General features: G+C 41.4%; 1 long non-coding RNA gene across 2 annotated transcripts in view; it reads right to left on the reverse strand.

Moving 5' to 3' along the window:
- Window positions 1-1,485: 1,485 nt before the first annotated feature.
- The window catches only part of LOC119852110, a 326,795-nt gene continuing 301,720 nt past the window's right edge, over window positions 1,486-26,560 (reverse strand). For both annotated transcript variants that reach the window (XR_006278978.1, XR_006278975.1), the window contains one exon: window positions 1,486-5,901. This is a non-coding gene — a long non-coding RNA (uncharacterized LOC119852110). The remainder of the gene's footprint in view (window positions 5,902-26,560) is intronic.

Genomic DNA, 26,560 nt, shown 5'->3' on the forward strand with positions numbered 1-26,560 from the left:
GTTCAATAAGGATAAGTGCAGGGTCCTGCACTTAGGATGGAAGAATCCAATGCACCGCTACAGACTAGGGACCGAATGGCTCGGCAGCAGTTCTGCGGAAAAGGACCTAGGGGTGACAGTGGACGAGAAGCTGGATATGAGTCAGCAGTGTGACCTTGTTGCCAAGAAGGCCAATGGCATTTTGGGATGTATAAGTAGGGGCATAGCGAGCAGATCGAGGGACGTGATCGTTCCCCTCTATTCGACACTGGTGAGGCCTCATCTGGAGTACTGTGTCCAGTTTTGGGCCCCACACTACAGGAAGGATGTGGATAAATTGGAAAGAGTACAACGAAGGGCAACGAAAATGATTAGGGGTCTAGAGCACATGACTTATGAGGAGAGGCTGAGGGAGCTGGGATTGTTTAGTCTGCAGAAGAGAAGAATGAGGGGGGATTTGATAGCTGCTTTCAACTACCTGAAAGGGGGTTTCAAAGAGGATGGCTCTAGACTGTTCTCAATGGTAGCAGATGACAGAACGAGGAGTAATGGTCTCAAGTTGCAATGGGGGAGGTTTAGATTGGATATTAGGAAAAACTTTTTCACTAAGAGGGTGGTGAAACACTGGAATGCGTTACCTAGGGAGGTGGTAGAATCTCCTTCCTTAGAGGTTTTTAAGGTCAGGCTTGACAAAGCCCTGGCTGGGATGATTTAACTGGGACTTGGTCCTGCTTTGAGCAGGGGGTTGGACTAGATGACCTTCTGGGGTCCCTTCCAACCCTGATATTCTATGATTCTATGATTCTATCATTCTATGAAGAGGTAAGGAGATGGTCTGTGTTTAAGGAGAGAGTCAAAGGTGGAGAAGAGATGGCAGAAATTTAAATCTGTATTTCAGAGTAGCAGCCGTGTTAGTCTATATTCGCAAAAAGAAAAGGAGTACTTGTGGCACCTTAGAGACTAACAAATTTATTAGAGCATGTGAGTCATGATTAGAAGACTTAATGGCTTTTTTGGGAGGGGTGGGGGACCACTAAGACATAAGAATATATGTCTCAGTTTTCAATTGCTTCATCTTCATACATGTCCAAGAATCTGTGGGGGTGAGGTAGAGGGGCCAGAAAACTTTGAATTCACTGGGAATTCTGGGTGTCTGGACAATTGTGAACATGGTTTACATCACTCTAAAAAGCATTTAAAAGAAATTTTAAATGAAAAGTTTCAAACACAAATCAACTTGCCTTTCATCATACAGTCACATTCTTAATTTACCAATAAATATTTTTGTCTCTTTCCCACATTCCATCTCTTCCCTCTATTTCAAGAAGCTATAATTCTTTGCTTGTGACATCATAACATGTGTTCATGAAAATTAATTTAAAATTGCAAGCACAAAATTTTAACTTCTGTGAATGGAGAAGGATAACAGAGGAGAATTGTGATATAAATACAGATCTTCTATACTGAATGATAACAAAGAAAATATTCACAATTACATCAAGGAAGTCTTGATTGACTGTTTTTATTTGCCTCCTGAAGGGAGGTTAGAATTCTGTTAAAAACAAACTAAACTGCACTGATTTAAGGGGATGGGTATAAAAAAAGAGCTATTGAGGAAGTCCAGTTCCAAACTGAACACAGAAAGCTATTTGGAAATCCAGAAGAGGTTATCTTATCAAACTGATCACAGGCCAGCTATAACTATCTACTGTACATGCAGCACAGATATGTCTTCAGTATGCAAATAGTTTTCCAGATAAACACTACACACAACACTGTCCTCTGTAAAAATCCTGTGTGTGTCTGTGCATATGGGAGACAGAGACTGGGGAGAAGAATTTCATCTAAGAACATAAACAGACTAATTTTGTGAGTAAGAATAGCTAAAAAGAGTCAAGAATAATGTTATGCAATAAAAGCTGGTATATATTTCCCTTTCCAAACTGGGAATCCTACATAGCTTCTTTTAAACAAGCCAGTTGTTTGGATAGAACAAAATTTATATACGTGTTTTGTTCTCTTCTAAAGGGGACAGAGTTCAAATATACAGTACATGAAAGATGCATGCCTCAAAATAGTGCAGTGCACAGGAGAGAAAGAGAGAATAAAACCCCTAATCTGTTACCTGTTCCAAGCAGTTTATGAACTTAAATATCTTACCCTTTGCAGCATCATTTTAAAGATTAAAACAGTAAATGATCGTCAACATTTCATAACTCTTTTGCCTTCCTCTGCAAAAAATAGGTCAAAGAATAAATGGCAAGAAACTGTCTTTGCTCCTTTTTCTGCATTTGAGAGAGAAAAATGAGGGAGATAAATCTGCATAATACTGAACCGAATCTCTTTAATTCCAGTCAGCTTTTATCATTCAATCACCGAGTCTGTATGTGGAAAAATTCATGCTAATTCCCCCTAGCAACAGTCTCGGCCTATCAGGACACTCCATGCACCATGAAGCTGCCAGCCAGCAAGAATAACTCTAAGTAGGTCAGGCCTGTATTTCTAAAAATGCCACGGTCTAGTAACCCCACTGTCCCGTCTGTCTGCCCTGCTCCATAATAACCTCAATTGCCTGGTGACACAATGACATACTACCCTGCTAGAGCGCAATCAAATCATGCTGCATTATTCTGATGCAAGCATCGCTGCTGGATGAAGGAGCCTTCGAGGGGCAGCATTAATCAGGGAGCCATTCATGTCCACTAACACTTCACTCTGGAGATGGGTCCTGCATTAATGACCAGCTGTTTGAACTAACACAAACAAAATAATGTCTTCCACCCCGTTGGGTGCACAGAATACACTATTCCGATCAGGCAGGTTATGCTCATTGACTAAGTCTAAGATGTAAATTAAACAAGCTCAGACAATGCTAGCTTTTGTAACCTTCTATTAATTAAATTAAGTATATTTAAATTATATTACATGCATTTCAAAGAGCTATTGGTTTAATATACAGTCATCTCCTCCTACAAATTTGTGTTCACAGTAAAAAAAAAATCTGTGTTTGCATAATACAAACTATCTATCTTGGTGTATTAAGGAGTGAATAAACATAGCTCAACTGAAACTGACTTCAGCTGGGAATATGGAAACAAACCAGGCTTGTAACAATTGTGCAGCATGAACACAAACAGAAATGCAAATTGAACGTTGTAAGGTGTATGGATAAAAGCCATGTAAACATTTTACAGCAACAATGTGGAAAAGGGCCAATCAGAGCAGATTAAGTACCCCCCACAATCTCACTGTTTAAATGTTGCTGAATTGCCAGCATAGATCTAGAATAATTGCAGAGTACAGAAAGATCCTAGCATGGCTTGATCTTGTCCCTTTAAAAACAAGCAGTCCTGGTACTCTGCAGTATTGATGGTTTTCTGCTTGGCTCCAAGATGTTGTACTGAGCCTCACAAAATCTTTTTTCTTTTTTTGCACTCTTAAACAGAGGAGTCAATGTAAACCACATCAGACCACAATAAATCTTCTCTGGGGTGGTATTTTAATATCAAATCTGTAATGCCAAAACAGAATTTCAGCATGCTTTCTTTATGTATTTTTCCTCCCTTTCTTTTAAGCACCTCCGTGCATCTCTTAATTTTTTCCGTTGTAGCATGCTTCAGTGTCACACAGCTGCTTGTACTAGATGGAGTCCTTAAAGACATTTTCAGGGATAGTTCATCTGCATTTTTTTAAAGGATTCACACTTTTACTTAGTGAACACATGCCCTCTGACAAGTTCCTAATTCAGCCTTCAATTATGCAGAATTCAGTAAGTCTTATATACGTAATCCATCCGTATTTGATTTATGAACACAGCAGATTCATTAATCCATTTGCTCTTGTTTGAACCTGGCTTGATAACTAGGTTATGACTATCTTCCTTACTTTGTGGCACACATCACAGTTATTCTTGGAGAGATACAGTCACTGATGTAACCCTGAGCAGCTAATTACAAGCTGCTGACATTTTGCTTGTCTCTGCAGCTTTGAAGCTATGAGTTAAAGTCTCTCTTCCTCCTCCCTGTTTTGTTTTAAAGTGGCTGGGTTGGAAAAACAGTATTTGAGAAACGTACATGAGAGGTGCAACTCCTCAGCTGAGCTCAATGTATTTTCCAAAACTATTTTTCCTTTAAACAGATAACTATAGTTTGGAAGTAATAAGATTCCTCCACCCACAACACAGGAATGTTATCCAACAGCTGGCTAAATATAATCCAACACACAGGGCTGCCTTTGTAGACCTGGTAACAAATAGTTGAAGGCCCAGACAGGCGTCTTGCAGGATAGCTCACCATGACCTATTGGGAAATCCCCTCATACAAATTTTAAGATGACTTTATGGGTTTTGTGTTTAAAAAAACCCAAAACTCTCACAGTAGGTGGTGGCTAAAAATCATACCAAGTCCCCACTAGTTGAGTGGAGCATTTATTTCCCTTAACTTCATTTTGCACATGACATGGATATGGCCAACCTGATCTGTCTACTAGTTTTCACCATACTAACTATGTCTGTATTATGATAAGTCCATCTGTTCTAAAAACACAATCTTCCAAAGGCATGTCCAAAAATGAAAAATATCAGTGTCCCTTTCAGAATGATGCATGCCAGTTGTGAGCATTGCCTCTTTTAACCGGACCAAGAATCTTTTTTTAATTATAGGCTGATTTTGAAATTTAAAAAAAGTAGTAAATATAATGCTGAATCCATCTCAGTTGAGCATTTAGCCATCTGAAGACTGTGGTAGCCAGCTGGTCTAGCAGTCATCTGGGATACATTTATTTTGATTAGATTGATCACATTTCTATTTACAGTATAGAATTTTTCACCATACTAAATACAGCTGTGTTTATAAAGATTTTAAGATGAAGAAAACAAAACCCACACAGTTCCTCTCAGCACAGTACAGAAGATTCAGTGCTTCAAGGTGTAAAATCAAAAGGGGCTGCTTTCACATTTCTTAAAAGAATTCTGCATACGTCTGTTTTCACAAAGCACCTTCTGATTCAGGAAATGGGTGTAGAGCTATAGCTGAAAATATAAGCTGCAATCAAATCTGATCTAGCAAACTCACAAACTTCCTGTGTAAATTGGTCAGAAATGCCTTTTTTCATGTCTACACATGGACACACAAGAGGTACACATACATATATAAATATATACTGCATGATGGCCGTTTTCCCTGGGGATGTCAGTGCAGTCACCTAGCCCATCAGTTCCCTCCCTGACAGCGTCAGGAGTGTTCAGACTACAATTTACAGTCCCTCCGTCCATACATTGTTTGGTAAATTATGCAACCATCTCTAGAATAAGAATGCACAGAATCAGACAAACAAAATACAGTGTTTCTTCTTCCTTTTCATTTGCTCTCTCGCTCTCTTCCTCCCACAGCTTTGCCTTTACAGGCGGACATATCAGATACCTTATTTATCCATCTCCAGCACAGTGCTGAGGTGAAACATTACTGCATCACTGTGGCTTTTCCCATGTTAATCCTTTCGAGCAGCAGAGGCTGGATTCGTGCTGCTGATGCCCTTGTCGTGTGCTGGATTATTTTGCATAATATTTCTTTAAACTTTCTCCCACCTCACTTTGGATTAATGTCCCCACCCTTCCAAAAAAAACCCCAAAACACCCCATCCCCCACATCACAACCCATCTCTTCCAGCACCAACAGAAAAAAAAATGAGGCCAGAGTTCCATCGCTGCTGTTCCTTAGCAATGTGCAGACGAGTGATTCCTGACTCAGACATGCCAGGGTGAAGCACAGGCAGCCAAACTGCAGCAGCCCCAGCAGCAGCAACAGAAACAGCAGAAGCCGCCCAGGTAAATGGGGGGAAAAAGCAGGAAATGCTGAGAGCGGTGCCGTGTCGTAGCTGTGAGAAAAGACGACGATGCTTCTTCCAAACAGCGCAGCTCGAAGCCTGCAGGAACGGAGGAACGGGAAGACCCAAAATGAAAAATAAAAGCCAAAGAGTTAAGAATTAATAAAACAATTATAAATATAATAATAAACTGATTCAACTTTATTTCTGGGCTTTTACGGGGGCTCTTTTCCACAAACCCCCCAAAGTCTCTTGTGTTGCTCAATGTTACTGTCCAGGAGTGCCGAGTCACAAAGGCTCACTCTCCAAAGCGCAGGGAGTCCAGCATCACATGAGAAACCACATGATACACCCGAATTGGATGCTGATGTGGTCAACTATTTCAGTGAACAACAACAACAAAAATATGCTGAACAGGGCATGCCCCTCTCTAGCGGCTAGAATTTCCTTTTTTAATAATAACAAAAAAAATTAAATATCTATCGCTATATAAACTACTGATACTTCAAGTGCTAAGAGGATGCTGTTCCACAGACACTAGCTGGATGGCAGCAATATTACTTCTAGGCTGCATTACACAAAGCTGATTCCACTTAAGTGAATTCCTGAAAAGCATACTCCATGTCTTTACAGCCTAAACAAGCTCAGAAAACCAATTCCATTATATTCCCTGCAATCTGTATCCGAACCTGCATTCTGAATAATTTATTTTAGACTAATAAGATGTTTGCCAAGACTGCTCCTTTCCCCAGTTAGCACCACAGTCTAGATTTACTACGGTGGGGAAGCCTGTCCCAGTGCAACATGGAAACAGAGATTGCATTCGTCATTCTCATAATTGGTGATTTTACTAAACAACCTGTCCCACAAATAGTCAGGAAAAACAATCAAAGGTTTCTCCTGCTTTATTGAACATGACAGGGCTCTTTGTTTGCAGTGGGGCATATTGTGTTTGTAAACAGTGGCATTATTTTTTTCTCATATTGCTGTGATGAGAGTTTTAGATCGAAGCTGAGGATTAGATTTCTCAGCATTGAGAAAACAGGTGATCTCTCTAGCCAGCTTGTTCCTGCAGAGGTGCTCTGCCACAGTGTTTAACTTACTAGCATGTCAGCAACCCTTGCAATGTCAGTCTAAGGCCCTGGAACCTCACAATGCTGTTTGCTGTCAGGTTTCCAAGAGGTTAACATTCTTCCTTGCTTTACCATCATGCCTATAGGACCATAGTACTGAGGGAGTGGTTAGCTGGGGGCGGGGGAAACTGACCTGGATGATTGATGGAATCACTGCTGGCATAAGGTTATCATCCAACAAACAGAGTTAGCAGTTTGAAGCTTGTTTTACTCTATAGTTTGTGAAAATGACAGAGCAGGTGGCACAGAGTCCTCCATCACCTTTGTTTGCAAAAGCAGGGCATCACTTTGCAATGCCATATTCCCTGGCTCTTTATACTGAAACTGTAAACGATGTCAGGAAAATGTAAAAGGATAGCTGCCTTGAACACAGACAGCTGTTTTCCACGAGATCTCACTGCAAGCTGTGAAGTTTATATCACAGCGCTCAAGCACAGAATTCCCCCAAAAAAAGATATATGTATAGCATTTGGGCAGGAAGGGGGAGTAAAAGCACGAAAGAGTGCTCTTTTGTGTTGTTTTCTACCTTCCTAACTGCTCATGCAATGGCAGATTACAAGAATTTGCACACAGCAGTTAGTATTCATTTTCATTGGTTCTTAACAGAAAGGGTTTTTTGAAAGGGCTGCACCTATGAGAAGCCAAGATCCACATACAACATTACCTAAATGCAAAGTAAGTCTGTGCAGAGAACTCTGCGGACTACAGTTTTATTCACAAACATCATAGGAACATTATATAACTATCAAAAGGCATTTTTATACATGACACGACCAGTTACACTTAGATCGTTTTTTCATCGCTGTGTTCATCGGGATCAGCACACAAACTCAGGCTGTGGCTAGTGCATAATTAAAATTAGCCACTTGTTTTCCAGTTGCAGTGTTGGCTTAATCTGGATGATGAAGACTTCAAAACAAGCTTTTCACAAGATAAGTGTGAAGCATTATTGACTAGTAGTGGCAGGGGATGGTATGTGCACCAGGAAGAGATATATTCAAAGTCCCTACAAAATTTTGGCAAACAAGATTAAAGTAGCTGTCTTGGGTGGACAGCAGAAGTCTCATCCTCATTATCCTAGCAAAAGTACTCCTGGAACTCATCCAACGGTCAGACAGAAAGGTTAGCAGTTCCTTTTGGGCTCATCTTCCTTTATTATTTGTTTCTAATACATAATCCTTGTTTCTGTGAGATGATGACCTTTTCCTGTTTTATCCACTAGGTCATTTCTCTGTTCTGGCCATGCATAACTACAGTGTATTTTATATATATTTTATATATTACACACTCACACATGTTATCACTGAGGAGGTGGGGTGAATCCTTCAACGACTGGTAATGGAACGTGGAACTTTTCTCCTGTTGGTCACCTAACTGAATCCAGCTCAGGTCAGTAGTGTCTGAAAGTTGTCACCATCTAATGGCTGTCTCAATGGCTATGTAAAACGGTCCAGAGCTTTCACTTCAGATCCTAGCCCACAACACTAAAATGGCCAAAAGTGGCCATCTCAGTAGAAACATCAAGGACTGAATGAGCACAAAACCTGAATTATGCACTCACACTAAAGCTTGGTTTCAGAGTAGCAGCCGTGTTAGTCTGTATTCGCAAAAAGAAAAGGAGTACTTGTGGCACCTTAGAGACTAACAAATTTATTAGAGCATAAGCTTTCGTGAGCTACAGCTCACTTCATCGGATGCATTTGGTGGAAAAAACAGAGGAGAGATTTATATACACACACACAGAGAACATGAAACAATGGGTTTATCATACACACTGTAAGGAGAGTGATCACTTAAGATGAGCCATCACCAGCAGCGGGGGGGGGGGGGGGGAGAGGAAAACCTTTCATGGTGACAAGCAAGGTAGGCTAATTCCAGCAGTTAACAAGAATATCAGAGGAACAGTGGGGGGTGGGGTGGGAGGGAGAAATACCATGGGGAAATAGTTTTACCTTGTGTAATGACTCATCCATTCCCAGTCTCTATTCAAGCCTAAGTTAATTGTATTCAGTTTGCAAATTAATTCCAATTCAGCAGTCTCTCGTTAGAGTCTGTTATTGAAGCTTTTTTGTTGAAGTATAGCCACTCTTAGGTCTGTGATCGAGTGACCAGAGAGATTGAAGTGTTCTCCAACTGGTTTTTGAATGTTATAATTCTTGACGTCTGATTTGTGTCCATTCATTCTTTTACGTAGAGACTGTCCAGTTTGGCCAATGTACATGGCAGAGGGGCATTGCTGGCACATGATGGCATATATCACATTGGTAGATGCGCAGGTGAACGAGCCTCTAATAGTGTGGCTGATGTGATTAGGCCCTATGATGGTATCCCCTGAATAGATATGTGGACAGAGTTGGCAACGGGCTTTGTTGCAAGGATAGGTTCCTGGGTTAGTGGTTCTGTTGTGTGGTGTGTGGTTGCTGGTGAGTATTTGCTTCAGACTGGGGGGCTGTCTGTAAGCAAGGACTGGTCTGTCTCCCAAGATCTGTGAAAGTGATGGGTCGTCCTTCAGGATAGGTTGTAGATCCTTGATGATGCGTTGGAGAGGTTTTAGTTGGGGGCTGAAGGTGATGGCTAATGACAGATCTTGGGAGACAGGCCAGTCCTTGCTTACAGACAAACCCCCAATCTGAAGCAAATACTCACCAGCAACCACACACCACACAACAGAACCACTAACCCAGGAACCTATCCTTGCAACAAAGCCCATTGCCAACTCTGTCCACATATCTATTCAGGGGATACCATCATAGGGCCTAATCACATCAGCCACACTATCAGAGGCTCGTTCACCTGCGCATCTACCAATGTGATATATTCCATCATGTGCCAGCAATGCCCCTCTGCCATGTACATTGGCCAAACTGGACAGTCTCTACATAAAAGAATGAATGGACACAAATCAGACGTCAAGAATTATAACATTCAAAAACCAGTTGGAGAACACTTCAATCTCTCTAGTCACTCGATCACAGACCTAAGAGTGGCTATCCTTCAACAAAAAAGCTTCAAAAACAGACTCCAACGAGAGACTGCTGAATTGGAATTAATTTGCAAACTGGATACAATTAACTTAGGCTTGAATAGAGACTGGGAATGGATGAGTCATTACACAAAGTAAAACTATTTCCCCATGGTATTTCTCCCCCCCCACCCCACCCCCACTGTTCCTCTGATATTCTTGTTAACTGCTGGAATTAGCCTACCTTGCTTGTCACCATGAAAGGTTTTCCTCCTTTCCCCCCCTGCTGCTGGTGATGGCTTATCTTAAGTGATCACTCTCCTTACAGTGTGTATGATAAACCCATTGTTTCATGTTTTCTGTGTGTGTGTATATAAATCTCTCCTCTGTTTTTTCCACCAAATGCATCCGATGAAGTGAGCTGTAGCTCACGAAAGCTTATGCTCTAATAAATTTGTTAGTCTCTAAGGTGCCACAAGTACTTCTTTTCTTTTTACACTAAAGCTTGTCACTGCAAGACAGAGTTGAGACACATTGATGGGGCACAGTGTGGGAAAGATTTCACTACTGTTGCCTGGACTGAATCTGTTTGGAGGACTTCAATCTCTTTAGGCTGCTAATCAAATGTCTTTCATGAACACCATGGGATACATTTAAATGGGCCTCAGAAATTGTGCCCAGCAATATCTGCAGATGCAGCCAGGAGGACCTGTCATTTGCATTTCCAAACCTTGCTATGGAGAAACAGGAGCAACCATAGCCCCACAGAGACCCTTGATTTCAGTATTTCAGTCTCAGGTTATTGTTGGATACTATGATTTTATCTATAATATGTTAACTCCTGAACTCAGATTCAGGTTCTGGAACTATCTGTCTGAAAAATCACTATTTCTCTGTTCAAGCCCAGCACCTAAGTTGCACCCAGCAACATTAGTCCATCCAAGCACTGAGCAATCAAACAGGCAGCTGTGTACACAACACAGGTAATTTAGGGGGCAAATAGTCACTTCTGGGTGGCATATTAGCTTTTGTGCTCAAATGCAGACTTTTAGATTGTACAATACCTGGAAAGCACTTAACACATTTTGGATGCTACCATAATGTAAATAAATAAATAAAATAATAATAATCTCCAGATGCAATTTAAGGTGCCAACATATGATGAGTTGTCCCCAAATATTTGATACCAGATCCTGCTCTGTGTTAGGGCAGTTTTGCACCACTCTAGCAATGAAAAGTTGGTGTACCTGACCACAGGAGGATTATCTCTGAAGAGGGGTCAATTCAGACCCCTTTAGGTTGCTTTAATTTGTGTCAAAGACTGGACCAACATCTAGATGGCTCCAAGTTCAAGAGAGTGAAAAGTACCTTTGTAAAGAGAGTGAAAAGTACCCACAGTATCCTGAGGTGTCTTGAGTAGTCCTCAGCTGCGGGTCAGGATGTGGGTCTTGATGGTCTCCTTTATATGGCCAACCATGTTCAAAATAGATCAGTTTATTAAGCCAGTGTGCTAATGTACGTCTTTTAGATCTGTGGGCTAACTGCAGGATTTTAATAATCGAAGACCTGATTCTCATCTCACCATGATTTTACAGTTGTAACTTCCCTTGACTTCAGTGGAATTATTCTTGATTTATAAGAGTGTAAGCAAAAGCAAAATGCAGACCAGAGGGTTTTAAAAACTCAGCCTTTTGTGACACTGATATGTGACACTTCCCTAACAAATAAATAGAAAAAAATAGAAGTGAACTGGTAGTGAAACAATAATGGTGATCTCTGTGTAAGTCACAAATGAAGTACTGCAATAAGAAATTGCAACATCACATTGAGTATTTATAAATGCTGTACAAATCAAGTGTGAAACACCACCACCTTTGTTTCAGTCCCTATGACAGAAAAAGCAACTGAGCCCAGAAAGCTATTCTATAAGCAGGCCAATGTAATAAACAAAACATTAAATTAGTGCAGAGCTGTTGACCCTACTTCTTTATGTTTTGTTTTGTTATTTCCACTATTGATAAGCCTTAAACATGACAACCCTATTGCTTAACCACTGCAAAGTTCTGCTTTTTCTGACTGCTTCAGGAAGTCACCCCAAAGGTACAGCCAGACGTTGATGCCTTATTTGCACTAAAGTGGTTTCCCCCTTTAAATCTGAACAATCACATTTGACTAGGACTACCATATGAAATGTGATTTCATATATTGACTTGGGTTAAAGGTATTAAAATTAACATGTACAAATTAACATGTACAAAAGAACTGGATTTTCTGTGTCTTTTCATCACTATTGTACGTACATCATTCTGCTCATGTAAGTCAATATCTGCGCAGTATGCCATGTAAAATCTAGGTAGGACATTTTTGAAATGTTGATTTCTTTTAAATCTCACTATGGGAACATGGCTTACATTTGTAAAGCATGTTTCGGCATGAAATGATTTATACTCTTTATGAACTACAAGTGGTATATGCAGTAAATACAGGAGTTATTTCATCCACCAATGGAATGCTGTTACATTGGGGTGGAAGGTAACTCCTATTTAACACCTCACAGCAACACTGTCTATGGCAGGAAGTGAGGAATAAACATCCTACTGAAATTAGAGAGAAATTCTAAATTCCCCAGGAATTGGAATATCACTAATGGACATGTGCATATCAGATGAACTTTCTGGTTACTAGTTTTACTACAAATCCAAAACTTGGCCAAGGTTTCTAAAGCCCCCCTTTAGCCTGTGAGGAAGGGTTCACTGAAAATTCAGCCCAGATTGCCTTCAATGGGTCACAAATCTCAGTGAATCTAAGGTTTCAGAGTAGCAGCCATGTTAGTCGGTATCCGCAAAAAGAAAAGGAGGCCTTGTGGCACCTTAGAGACTAACAAATTTAAATTTGTCAGTCTCTAAGGTGCCACAAGTCCTCCTTTTCTTTTTTAGTGAATCTAAGGTGTTTTCAATGAACTGTCTCCCTCCATACAAGCTTTGGAGAGAGATTTATGGTTATGCTTGAGGTTTCAACCCAAAAGCTAGGCAAAACTTGGGGTTTGTCACTGAACTTGAAACCTCAAAGTGAAACTAAGGTGGGTGAACTCTGTGGATTGAAACCAAAACACATACTTGTTCAGCCACAAGTGAACAAAACCTGAGTGCTACACAGGCTCTAGTAGGGAGTCAGGCAGGATGTTGGCCACAATATTAGGGTACCTATCCTTTGCATAAAATGCCATGGGATGTTTAGTGACCAGGGTCTCATCTGGAAGATATTGCTTTGGTTGTCCATCTCTCCAGAGAAAAGCTGAGGGCACTCCTATCTGTAATGATTCAGTAGCTGTGCCTGAGCTCCGTGCTGCCAGAATACACAAAAAACTTGAATTTTTCTAGAATATGTTACTGATACTGTATAATTTATGGTCAATAAAATCTCCACACTTTCAGAACGGGAAAAGAATGGGAGACGATTATCAATAGGGATAGGCAAATAATACATAATTACTATTCAGTGAATCTTCTCTCTTTCTGAGATTTATCCAGTAACAGATCACAATTTACTTGAATTTATGTTATTCAAAATTACTTTCTAAATAATTTTCCCAATAATTCTTGGTCTGCAGCTCAGTTGTGAACAGTGTGTTGCAATTATTCAAAATCTGATCTGTTTTGACTGAAAGGATAGGTCACATGGGATATTTTTATTCCCTGATTGATTGTAATACTTAGAATTAGGTTTCCAACGTGAATATTTGCTATTATGATACTGAAATTCATCTACCATGAATATTCTGCAGTATTTCCTTAAAATTTATTGTTCCACAAACACTTCCTTCCCGCCAGTAAACTCAATCCGTAGAACATTTGTGGACAGCAAACACAAAAGGGGTCTGGGATAAAGATAAAATAAATGTGTTTAAAAACTCAAATGATTATTACTTTTTTTCCTTCAGTATTTACTCAGCTCTAATAACCACATACTTGAAAAGATTTAAATGTTTCTATTGCTGCATCTGAGCACCTTAAAGACCTGAGTCTATGATTCTTAAGTGCTGTGGGACTGATGCATGGGAAAATTGTCTGAGTGTGAAGTGAGACCTCACTTATGGTGCTGGAGGACAGAAGTGATTTAGAGTTTCACTGGGGAAGGATACGGCACCATGAATGATGTAAATGTAGCCAAGAAAGCAGCTTCCACCCTTGATGAAAAATATCACTCCACATTGATAGAAGCTTCTTAGAGTTCAAACTGCCATTATTACTCAGACTTACTCTGAGTTGTTTTCTGTAACCAATCACTATGTAAGAGCTGGAGCCAAATTCCTCTGAGTTGCAAATTCAGCAGTAAGATAAATGTTGGTGTAAAATACATATTGGGTCTAAGCTGGTGTTGAAGTACTGTGACTGGCACTAATTTGATATACAGTGGGTGTGCAAAATGAGTTTAATTTATAAACAGAGGAGTTGGGAAAGCGAGAGTGTGCATGTGTCTGGAAATGCAATTTACATGAGGATAGAAGATAATGTTGCTTTATTTTTCACACTACTATGTTTCCCTTTTTATTTCCTCAGAGTAAATTTCATTTATTGTGCACAAAAGCTGAATATTAAATTGGTGCTAGTTATACTACTTAGCCTCTGTGCTCATTTTTGATCAAACCACATCCAAATATATAAACTTATGCCACCAGTAGCATCACCACTACATTTGACGTCCATCAGAATTTGCACCTACTTCACATACAGCTTTTATTTTGACTCTAGGGCCAAAATTCTGCTTTCAGTTACATGGACATGATTGTCTGAAGTCAAAGGGACTTGAACCATTGGATGGAATTGGGCCATAAGTCTTGAATTACAGTACAGCCATTCAGTGGTGGTCCCACACTTTAAGAATTTAGTATAAAAGCACCAGATTTAAGATCTGCTATAAATATCAGTTTTTCCTTGGTTGCCTTGTTGCTTGTAGTACCTGTATCACAAAATGTTTCTGAACACAATAGTTCTAGATGTTACGGAGATGCCATAAAAATCATAGTGTGAACTATGAATTCCTTATACAAACAAGTTTACAGATTCCAGTACATATTTTACAAACCAGAAGAAATCATTGGGAAGGAGATGCCCCATGGAGACTGAAGATCTGTGTGCACAATAATTCGGAGTTCATGGTGAGAACAACTGCCTTTAGTTGCCTGGTGAATTCACACTGTATGTGGTTACAAATTAAATAACCACTTGATATCTGTTTTAGAATTACAAATTGTATTCTACAAAGTGAAAAATGTCCTGAAACACGCTATGGCCTCGTCTACACTATGAGTTTATGTCGAATTTAGCAACGTTAAATCGAAATAACCCTGCACCTGTCCACACAACGAAGCCATTTTTTTCAATATAAAGGGCTCTTAAAACCTATTTCTGTACTCCTTCCCGACCAGGGGGTTAGCTCTGAAATCGACATCGCCGTTTTGAATTAGAGTTAGTGTGGATGCAATTCGACAGTATTTGGCCTCCAGGAGCTATCCCACAGTACACCATTGTGACCACTCTGGACAGCACCCTGAACTCAGATGCACTGGCCAGGTGTACAGGAAAAGCCCTGGGAACTTTTGAATTTCATTTCCTGTTTGGCCAGGCGAGCTCATCAGCACAGATGACCATGCAGTCCTAGAATCGAAAAGGAGCTCCAGCATGGACTGAACAGGAGGTACTGGATCTGATCGCTGTATGGGGAGAGGAATCCATGCTATCAGAACTACGTTCCAAAAGACGAAATGCCAAAACATTTCAAAAAATCTCCGAGGCCATAAGAGACAGAGGCTACAGCAGGGATACAACACAGTGCCGTGTGAAACTTAAGGAGCTCAGACAAGCAAACCAGAAAACCAAAGAATCAAACGGACACTCCAGGACAGAGCCCCAGACATACTGCTTCTATGCTGAGCTGCATGCAATTCTAGGGGGGAACATCACCACTACTCCACCCCGTCCGTGGACTCCGATGATGGGGTACTCTCCGCTATGCCTGAGGATTTTGTGGATGGGGAGTATGAGGAGGAGGAGGACGAGCTTGAGGAGAGCACACAGCACACCATTCTCCCCGACAGCCAGGATCTTTTATCACCCTGACTGACATATCCTCCCAACCCAATGAAGCCGGAGATGGGACCTCTGGTGAGTGTACCTTTTAAAATATAATACATGTTATAAAAGCAAGTGTTTTTTTTAATGATTAAGTAGCCCTGAGGACTTGGGATGCATTCATGGCCAGTACAGCTACTGGAAAAGTCTGTTAATGTGTCTGGGGATGGAGCGGAAATCCTCCAAGAACATCTCCATGAAGCTCTCCTGGAGGTACTCTAAAAGCCTTTGCAGAAGGTTTCTGGGGAGAGCAGCCTTATTCTGTCCTCCATGGTAGGATACTTTACCACGCCATGCTAGTAGCAAGTAATCTGGTATCATTGCATGACAAAGCCTGGCAGCGGATGGTTCTGGTGTTTGCTGGCATTCAAGCCCAACATCCGTTCTTTATCTCTCTGGGTTATCCTCAGGAGAGTGATATCGTTCATGGTAACCTGGTTGAAATACAGGAATTTAATTAAGGGGACATTCAGAGGTGGCCATTCCTAGAGGGCTGTTTGCCTGTGGCTGAAAAGAAATCCTCCCCGCAGCTAGCCAAGTGGTGGGGGAGAGGGGGAGAGGGCCATTGGCGCTGAGCTGTTCGCTTTTGGCTAGCAGGGATCTTCCCTGATACCAGCAACATGGTGGGGGGAGGGGTAAAGCAATCATCCCAGATAATTGGATGGGGGTGGGGGTTACTTTGGTTTCTGCTGCTGCACATTAACACGAAAACTACAGCACTAAATGGCCAACTCAACGGGCTTTGCTTGGTATGGGAAAGGAGAGCGCTGCTGTTATGAAGGTTGCAGAAGCCGAAAGATTATGGCTTACCATGGCCACCTGCAAGCCGAATTCTGTTGCCCAGCACTGTGTGTGTGATCTCTAACACCAAAGCTGCAGGCACTCAATATAAGATGCAAAATGCGACCTTGTACCAAAATCACATGAGCTATGTAATATGAATAGTGTTGTTCACCATGAAAGAGTATAGCCATTGTTCCGTAAAATGTATCTTTTTAAATGCTTCACTCCCTTTTTTTCCTCCCGCAGCTGCAAATGTTTCAAGCCTCCCTCCTCCATCCCAAAGGCTATCTCAGATAAGGCGGCGAAAAAAACACACACGCGATTAAATGTTCTCTGAGCTCGTGCAGTCATCCGGCACTGACAGAGCTCACCAGAATGTGTGGAGGGACACAGTAGCGCAGGACAGGAAAGCGGCCAATGAACGTGAGGACAGGAGGGACAATCAAGATGAGAGGTGGTGGCAGGAAATTCAGAGGAGGCAAGATGCAATGCTGGCGCTACTGCGGGATCAAATGGACATGCTCCAGCGTCTGGTGGAGGTTCAGGAATGGCAGCAGGATTCCAGACTGCCGCAGCAGCCCATTTAACTGCCCTGCCTCCTCCCCAAGTTCCATAGCCTCCTCATCCAGACGCCCAAGAACGGGAAGGGGGGGAAGAGTGGAAAGGAGAGGCTCCGGGCACCCAATCACTCCAGCCCAGTGAACAGCCCAATCAACAGAAGGCTGTCATTCAACAAGTTTTGAAGTGGCCTTTTCCTTCCCTCCTACCCTCGTCCCACACTACACCCAGGCTACCTTGTGAGTTATCTCCCTATTTTTATAATCAATTAATAAAGAATACATGGTTTTTAAATGATAGTGACTTCATTTCCTTTGCAAGCAAGCTGTGATCAAAGGGGGGAGGGCGGGTGGCTTACAGGGAATTAGAGTTAACCAACGGGGCGGGTTTTCATCAAGGAGAAACAAACAGAAGTGTCACACGGTACCCTGGCCAGTCATGAAACTGGTTTTCAAAGCTTCTCTGATGTACCGCGCTTCCTGATGTGCTCTTCTAATCACCCTGGTGTCTGGCTGCACGTATTAAGCGGCCAGGCGATTTGCCTCAACCTCCCACCTCGCCATAAAAGTCTCCCCCTTACTGTCACAGATATTGTGGAGCACACAGCAAGCAGCAATAACAATGGGAATATTGGTTTCCCTGAGGTCTGAGTGAGTCAGTAAACTGCACCAGCGACCCTTTAAACATCCAAATGCACACTCTACCACCATTCTGCACTTGCTCAGGCTATAGTTGAACAGTTCCTGACTGCTGTCCAGGGTGCCTATGTACGGCTTCATGAGCCAGGGCATTAAGGGGTAGGCTGGGTCCCCAAGGATAACTATAGGCATTTCAACATCCCCAACAGTAATTTTCTGGTCTGGGAAGTAAATCCCTTCCTGCAGCCATTTAAACAGACCAGAGTTCCTGAAGATGCGAGCGTCATGAACCTTTCCTGGCCATCCCACGTTGATGTTGGTGAAACATCCCTTGTGATCCACCAGTGCTTGTAGCACCATTGAAAAGTACCCTTGCGGTTTATGTACTGGCTGCCCTGGTGGTCCGGTCCCAAGATAGGGATATGCATTCCATCTATCACCCCACCAGAGTTAGGGAATCCCATTGCAGCAAAGCCATCTACTATAACCTGCACATTTCCCAGAGTCACTACCTTTGATAGCAGCAGCTCAATGATTGCATTGGCTACTTGCATTACAGCAACCCCCACAGTAGATTTGCCCACTCCAAATTGATTACCAACTGACTGGTAGCTGTCTGGCATTGCAAGCTTCCACAGGGCTATTGCCACTTGCTTCTCAACTGTGAGGGCTGCTCTCATCTTGGTATTCTTGCGCTTCAGGCAGGGGAAAGCAAGTCACAATGTTCCATGAAAGTGCCCTTACGCATGCAAAAGTTTCAGAGCCACTGGGAATCATCCCAAACCTGCAACACTATGCAGTCCCACCAGTCTGTGCTTGTTTCCTGGGCCCAGAATCGGTGTTCCATGGCATTAACACCATGATCTCCAAATTGCTGGGGACCGCGGTTTTAGAGAAATCTGTGTCCATGTCCTCATCACTCTCGTCACCACGCTGCCATTGCCTCCTCGCCTGGTTTTTCAGGTTCTGGTTCTGCATAAACTGCACGATAATGCGCGAGGTGTTTACAATGGTAATAACTGCTGTGGTGAGCTGAATGGGCTCCATGCTTGCCATGCTATGGCGTCTGCTCGGGCAATCTAGGGAAAAGGGCGCGAAATGATTGTCTGCCATTGCTTTCATGGAGGGAGGGTTGACTGATGACATTTACCCATAACCACCTGCAACAAATGTTTGGCCTCATCAGGCATTGGGAGCTCAGCTCAGAATTCCAATGGGCAGCACAGCCTGTGGGAACTGTGGGATAGCTACTCACAGTGAACCGCTCGGAATGTCAACGCTTGCCACAGTACTGTGGACGCACACTGCCGAATTAATGTGCTTAGTATGGATGCATGCACTCGACTTTATACAATCTGTTCCCAAAAATCGACTACTGTGAAATCGGAGTAATTTCGTAGTGTAAACATACCCCAAGACCAGCTTCTTAGTGAAATTGCTGACAAAGTGATTCATATTTGGTCTTGGGCAAGAGAGGGCTTTCCCTTTGTTAACTACCCTGTTTTAGATTAGTCTTTTACATGGAACACATTCCAAGTTCAAAGATCTATGTTTTTTCACCAGCATTGTCAGGAAGTAACTTTTCCATGCTTGTTACTGTAAACAAAGATTGCATGGCAAGCGTCCAAGAGTTACAGAAGGTCAGGGACCAAACTGCAAGAACGTCGAAGACTGCTTCCAGAAATTGAAGTGAGAACCACCGAAATATCAAACTTTGCTTGCTCTTCTCACTTCTCTGGTTAGTTGGGAAACATGACAAACATGGGACTCATTATATAATACATACAAGTTTATATCGGCCTTTTTTGTTCATTGCTTATAATTTTGTTAAACATACTGCTTAGGTTGAAATTTTCCATGCTGGTTTTCTCCATCAGACTGAAATGTTTTGGAAAGTTTCAGCCAAAACAGTTTGTTTGGCATAATTATGAGCAACCGGAAAAAAGGGTCTAAGGGAGCACACACTGAAAAATGGAGAATAAAACAAAGTATTAAATAGTTGCTCACTAAGTGAAAGCATGTTTCAGAGTAGCAGCCGTGTTAGTCTGTATTCGCAAAAAGAAAAGTACTTCTGGCACCTTAGAGACTAACAAATTTATTTGAGCATAAGTGAGAGCAATCCATCCTGTGCACTACAAGGCAGGTGTCTTGTGGAAAAAAATAGAATGTGATCATATAAGTAAAGACTGAATCATAATGCACATGCAGAAGTGGACAAGCAAACTTAATTCTGAAACCTCCTAACGTTCATGTGTTTAACTTTGTAACCTTCATACAAAAATGACGAAGAAAAAGCACCAACTCAGAGACTACTCTAAAAGCCCCAAACTAAATATATGTCCTGACTGAGGAAAGCACTTCAGCAGTTGCTTAACTTTAAGCCTGTGCTTAAGTCCCATTGTCTTCAACAGGTCTTAAGTATATACTTAAGTGCTCTTCATGAATAAGGATGATTTATTGAATCCGAGCCATAGCAGCCATAAAATGGATGTTGCACTAGCAGGAGAGTATGGAGGCAAGAGCCACATGTTGTTAGCTTGTGAAGTACAGACATGTTTACTTGTAAGCAATCGCAAGAAACTTTGAAGACCTCTAAGACTAACTACTGACAACAAGATGAATGTTTCCTGGTCTCTCATCTTACAGCAAGAAGTCATTCGCAGATGTTTTCTGCTTTTCATTGCCATTTAGAAGCAAATTCAATTCCTCCAAATCTGAAATTCATAACGATGTAGATTCCCAGTGTTTGTATTATACTGTCATTAACTCATGCATATGTTTTATACACATTTTAAAATTGCAAAACAAAAGCTTCAAACTTGTGTTCATGCTGAACTGTGTGATGTGGGACTGTAGCCCACCATCTCATGAGCTAAAGTCCAAGATTTGCTATTTATCTAATTTCCAAGACAATTAACAGATCTCAGTACCGGTATGACAGCTTCATTCCACCAATTATATTGAGAGTACAGCTCCAGGACATGATAAAGCCCTTTCAGGAATAGTCTGATAGCTAACAGTGGTTTCCATTGGCTCATAAAGATCTTAACCAGATAAAATGCTCTGGTTCAGCAATGGGGTTGAGCTGGTTTCATCTTATACAGCAATAATTCTGACACTCCATAAACACTCCAAGAGTGAAATCCTGACCCCATTGACTTCAGTGGGGCCAGGACTTCACTTCAAGTATTTCTGCAGTATATTGAGAGATTTAATCCAAGAACATAAGGCAGTTATATACTTGCACCAAATATTTAATGTCTGTTTCAACTGAGATTTATTAATCCACAAGTAAATATTGAAATATTTTAACTGAGTTAAATATTTACTGCATGTTCAAAATGGAACTAAATGAAATGGACACTGGTGCTGGCACTGTGTGCACATTTTTATCAGCCCCCTCAAGTTTACGTTTCCACACAACAATTTCTCTTCTGTCATGTATTTGACAAAATAATCTTCCTCTGTAAACATATTGTGGTGGTAATGAAAGTCTTCAACCTCCAGTTCAGAAATCTTCCTTGCTGAGTTCTGAATGTGACTGAATACCTGCATGAACAGTTGTGCAGGGGGAGAGTTTTCAACATTCACATACTACATCTGACAGCCTGGCTTCATCTAATTACAGCTGCTGCTCCATTTTGGACTGACATGGTCATTTGTACCTAAATAAGTATCATGTATAGCTGTTTTCCTTAAGACTCTTCCTCATTCCATCAACCTCATGAAGAAACTTGCACAAGTACAGAGATATCATCTTCCTTTCCAAATGCAAACAGATGGACATCATACCAAATGGACTGAAGGTGAAAAATCCATTGCTATCTACATACTGCACAGGCCACAGTGAGAGATTATGTCACACACTATCAAAGAAACTGAGGAACCACCTGATCAGCATCCTATACAGCAAACAGGAAAACATCAAAAAAGAGCTCTCCAACCTGGAGACTCTCATAAATAACCAACCTTCCATACAAATGGACTTTACTAAAATAAGACAGGAGATCTACATTACACACTTCACCTCTCTACAAAGGAAAAAGGACTGTAAGCTGTCTAAAATCCCACCTGCCATATGGGGCCACAACAGTGGTACCCCTAACTCACCCAGCAATATCATCAATCTATCCAGCTACACAATCAGCCCGGCAGAATAGTGTGTCCTATCTCGGGGACTCTCACTCTGCCCCGCCACTCCGACAAACATGATACAGTTCTGCGGTGATCTGGAAACCTACTTTCGCCGTCTCCGACTCAAAGAATACTTTCCAAGATAACACTGAACAGCACAATGATACACAAATACCCTCCCACCAACAGCACAAGGAGAAGAACTCCACATGGATTCCTCCTGAGGGTCGAAATGACAGTCTGGACCTATACATAGCATGCTTCTGCCAACATATACAGGCAGAAATTGTGGAAAAACAACATTGCTTTCCTCATAACCTCAGCCATGCAGAACACAATGCCATCCACAGCCTCAGAAACAACTCTGACATTATAATCAAAGAGGCTGATAATGGAGGTGCTGTTGTCATCATGAACAGGTCTGACTACTAAAAGGAGGCTGCCAGACAACTCTCTAATACCAAATTCTACAGGCCACTTTCCTCAGATCCCACTGAAGAATACACTAAGAAACTGCACCATCTACTCAGGACACTCCCTACACTAACACAGTAACAAATCAACATACCCTTAGAGCCCCGACCGGGGTTATTCTATCTACTACCGAAGATCCACAAATCTAGAAATCCTGGACACCCCATCATCTCGGGCATTGGCACTCTCACTGAGGGACTGTCCGGATATGTGGACTCTCTACTCAGACCCTACACCACCAGCATATCCAGCTACCTCCATGACACCACTGATTTCCTGAGAAAACTACAATGCTTTGGTGATCTTCCAGAAAACACCATCCTAGCCACCATGGATGTAGAGGCTCTCTACTCAAACATCTCACACACAGATGAAATACAAGCTGTCAGGAACAGTATCCCTGATGATGCCACAGCACAACTGGTTGCTGAGCTCTGTGACTTTATCCTCACGCACAATTATTTCAAATTTGGTGACAATATATACCTCCAGAGCAGTGGCACTGCTATGGGCACCAGCATGGCCCCACAATATGCCAACATTTTTATGGCTGACCTGGAACAACGCTTCCTCAGCTGTTGTCCACTCATGCTCCTTCTCTACCTACACTACATTGATGACATCTTCATCATCTGCACCCATGGGAAGGAAACCCTGGAAGAACTCCACCATGATTTCAATAGCTTCCACCCCACCATCAACCTCAGCCTGGACCAATCTACATGGGAGGTCCACTTCCTAGAAACCACGGTGCAAATAAGTGACTGTCACGTTACCATCACCCTATACCGAAAACCCACTGACCGCTATGCCTACCTTCATGCCTCCAGCTTCCATCCCGGACACATCACACGATCCATTGTCTACAGCCAAGTGCTGAGGTATAAGCGCATTTGCTCCAACCCCTCAGACAGAGACCAAGACCTACAAGATCTTCACCAAGCATTCTCAAAACTACAATACCCACAAGAGGAAATAAGGAAACAGATCAACAGAGCCAGACGTGTACCCAGAAGCCTCCTGCTGCAAGACAAGCCCAAGAAAGAAACCAACAGAACTCCACTGACCATCACATACAGTCCTCAGCTAAAACCTCTCCAACACATCATCACTGATCTACAACCCATCCTGGACAATGATCCCTCACTTTCACAGGCCTTGGGAAGCAGGCCAGTCCTCGCCCACAGACAACCCGCCAACCTGAAGCATATTCTCACCAGCAACTACACACCGCAGCATAGTATCTCTAATTCAGGAACCAATCCATGCAACAAACCTCGATGCCAACTCTGCTCACATATCTACACCATGACACCATCACAGGACATAACCAGATCAGCCACACCATCACCGGTTCATTCACCTGCACGTCCACCAATGTAATATATGCCATCATGTGCCAGCAGCCCCTCTGCTATGTACATTGGCCAAACTGGACAGTCCCTACAAAAACCTGTAGGAGAACACTTCAACCTCCGTGGACACACAATAGCAGATTTAAAGGTAGCCATCCTGCAGCAAAAAAACTTCAGGACCAGACTTCAAGGAGAAACTGCTGAGCTTCAGTTCATTTGCAAATTTGACACCATCAGCTCAGGATTAAACAAAGACTGTGAATGGCTAGCCAACTACAAAAGCCGTTTCTTCTCCCTTGGTGTTCACACCTCAACTGCTAGAAGAGGGCCTCATCCCCCCTGACTGAACTAACCTCGTTATCCCTAGCCTGATTCTTGCTTGTATATTTATACCTGCCTCTGGAAATGTCCACTACATGTATCCGATGAAGCGGGTATTCACCCATGAAAGCTTATGGTCCAGTATGTCTATTAGTCTATAAGGTGCCACAGGACTCTTTGCCTCACTACAGCTGTTTTGTTTTGTTTAATCCACATTAAAATTATATAATGACCATATAATTTAGAATGAGGACACATGCAGTGCTTCACTTGGGCCCATACTGGATACATACATAGACACACACAAGTTTATACAGTATTGATAGCAATAATTATTTAATTGCTAAAACTCATATTTTATACTATCTATCCCCCCAACATATCTATAGAACCAACAGTGTAGAAGGTGAATCTGCCCTGGATCCAGGTTTTCTAAAAGTAGATCCCTGAGTTCTTGACACAGGCTTTTTCCATCAGCTCTTCACATCAGGCTACATAAAAAGTATCTAAAAATAGGGCAGCCATGTTCTTTATTCAACAGAGCATGCGCAAGGCACCCACTGCCTTGGGATTCCCATTGACTTCAATGGGCCAGGATTTCACTTTTGGTGTCTAAAGTACAGCTGTAGTCTATTCAGTGGAGCAATTGTTGCACTGCACCCAAACATATTATTGTTAAAACTAGTGAAGAAAGAAATCAATGTGGCTCTTAGCTAATAAAGTAGCATGTGTTCATTTCAAGGAAAAAAGATTTTTTTTCAGAATTCTTGCAGAAAGTGCCAGTTTGACACTGGAGGTGAAACTGAATTAAAGGCTACACATTCTATTCCTTGCTAGAATAACAAATTAAAGATTGGGTGCATCAAATACTAAGAGTCTTAAAGTGAATTTCAACAAACTAAATGCTATATTGTGCGTATATCATCATATTCAGATTATATGGATGTCTACATATCTTGCTTTGGTGCTTCTAAATTAACCAAGTAGAGAGAACCTTTCAGTTCAAAAGATCTCTGTTTCCCTTCTGAGCTCCTTGTGCTAATACACTGAAGGCACAGGTTATTTATCATGAGATCAATGGGAATATTGCAAAAACTATTCTCAGCCACAAAACTCTATTGCTGATTAAAATGATGGCTTGTGGCTTCCACCTTGAAATCACATGCCAAAAATGAAATTAACTGCACTCACACATGGCTATACAGTTGTATCAGTAAATCCTGTGGTACAAACCCCAAAAGCTTAATAATTGTGCTCCTGATTAAATATTAATAAAATTGTTTTCCCAGATCAGAGATACATTCTAAAAGAAATTGTTTTGGGAAGGTGCAGTCTGGATTATCCTGTCCTAATAAAATTAGTGTTTCTAATTATCTTAGACATTGTAAATTATTCCAAAGGAGTTCATTATTTATTATTATATAGAGATGAAGGATAGTCTTGTGTAAAATATTGGACTACGACTTGGGAGATGTGGCTTGAATTTCTGACCCTGCCAAAGACTTCCTGTGTGACTTGAGCAAGTCACAAAGTGGGATTTTCAAAAGAACCTAAGTGATTTAGGAGCACTATTCCCACTGAAAATCATTGTCAGATAAAAATTATGTTGAATTGGAGTTAGGCACCCAAATAACCTTAACTCTGCCCTGAGAGAAAAAAATGAAAAAGTATCTAATGTCTTTACAAGTCAGCTTCATTCAACCTGGGATTACAAATACTATTAATCACTAATCATGCAGTCATTACATGCAGGAGTTAAGGTTGTTTGGGTGCCATAATTGTGCATTTCCAGACCTTAACATGTTTAGGTTTCTTATAAATGTAATCTAATTCTGAATTCCTGAGATCATAATGTTTGTATGAAGGATAATTACACTGGTTTTAATGGTTTTATCCAGTTTACCATAGTTTTTATTTGGGAATTCGAAGAGGCCATCATTTCAAGTCCCAATACAATATGATCAATAACATTAATTGATACAAAATAGAGGAGTATCCAGCACTTGAGCAAAAAGTGACTGTAGTAAATCAGACTGCTCTAGAAAAACAAACAAAAAAAAAGAGCAAACATTCTCTGCTTGCAAGATAAAGCCAGAAGGGCACAATGTAGAGATAAGAAATACAACACTGTATAATAAGACTGTGAAACTCCTCCATAGTTTCATATACTTGTAGTTTTTATTCCTACTGCTCCCTATACCTGGGAAATTGATATCTCTTAATGAATAAATAAACAAACATGAGAGTTAGTAAGTAACTAAAATATTAG

This window comes from Dermochelys coriacea, chromosome 2 (assembly GCF_009764565.3).
Source record: "Dermochelys coriacea isolate rDerCor1 chromosome 2, rDerCor1.pri.v4, whole genome shotgun sequence".
NCBI classification, from domain to species: domain Eukaryota; kingdom Metazoa; phylum Chordata; order Testudines; family Dermochelyidae; genus Dermochelys; species Dermochelys coriacea.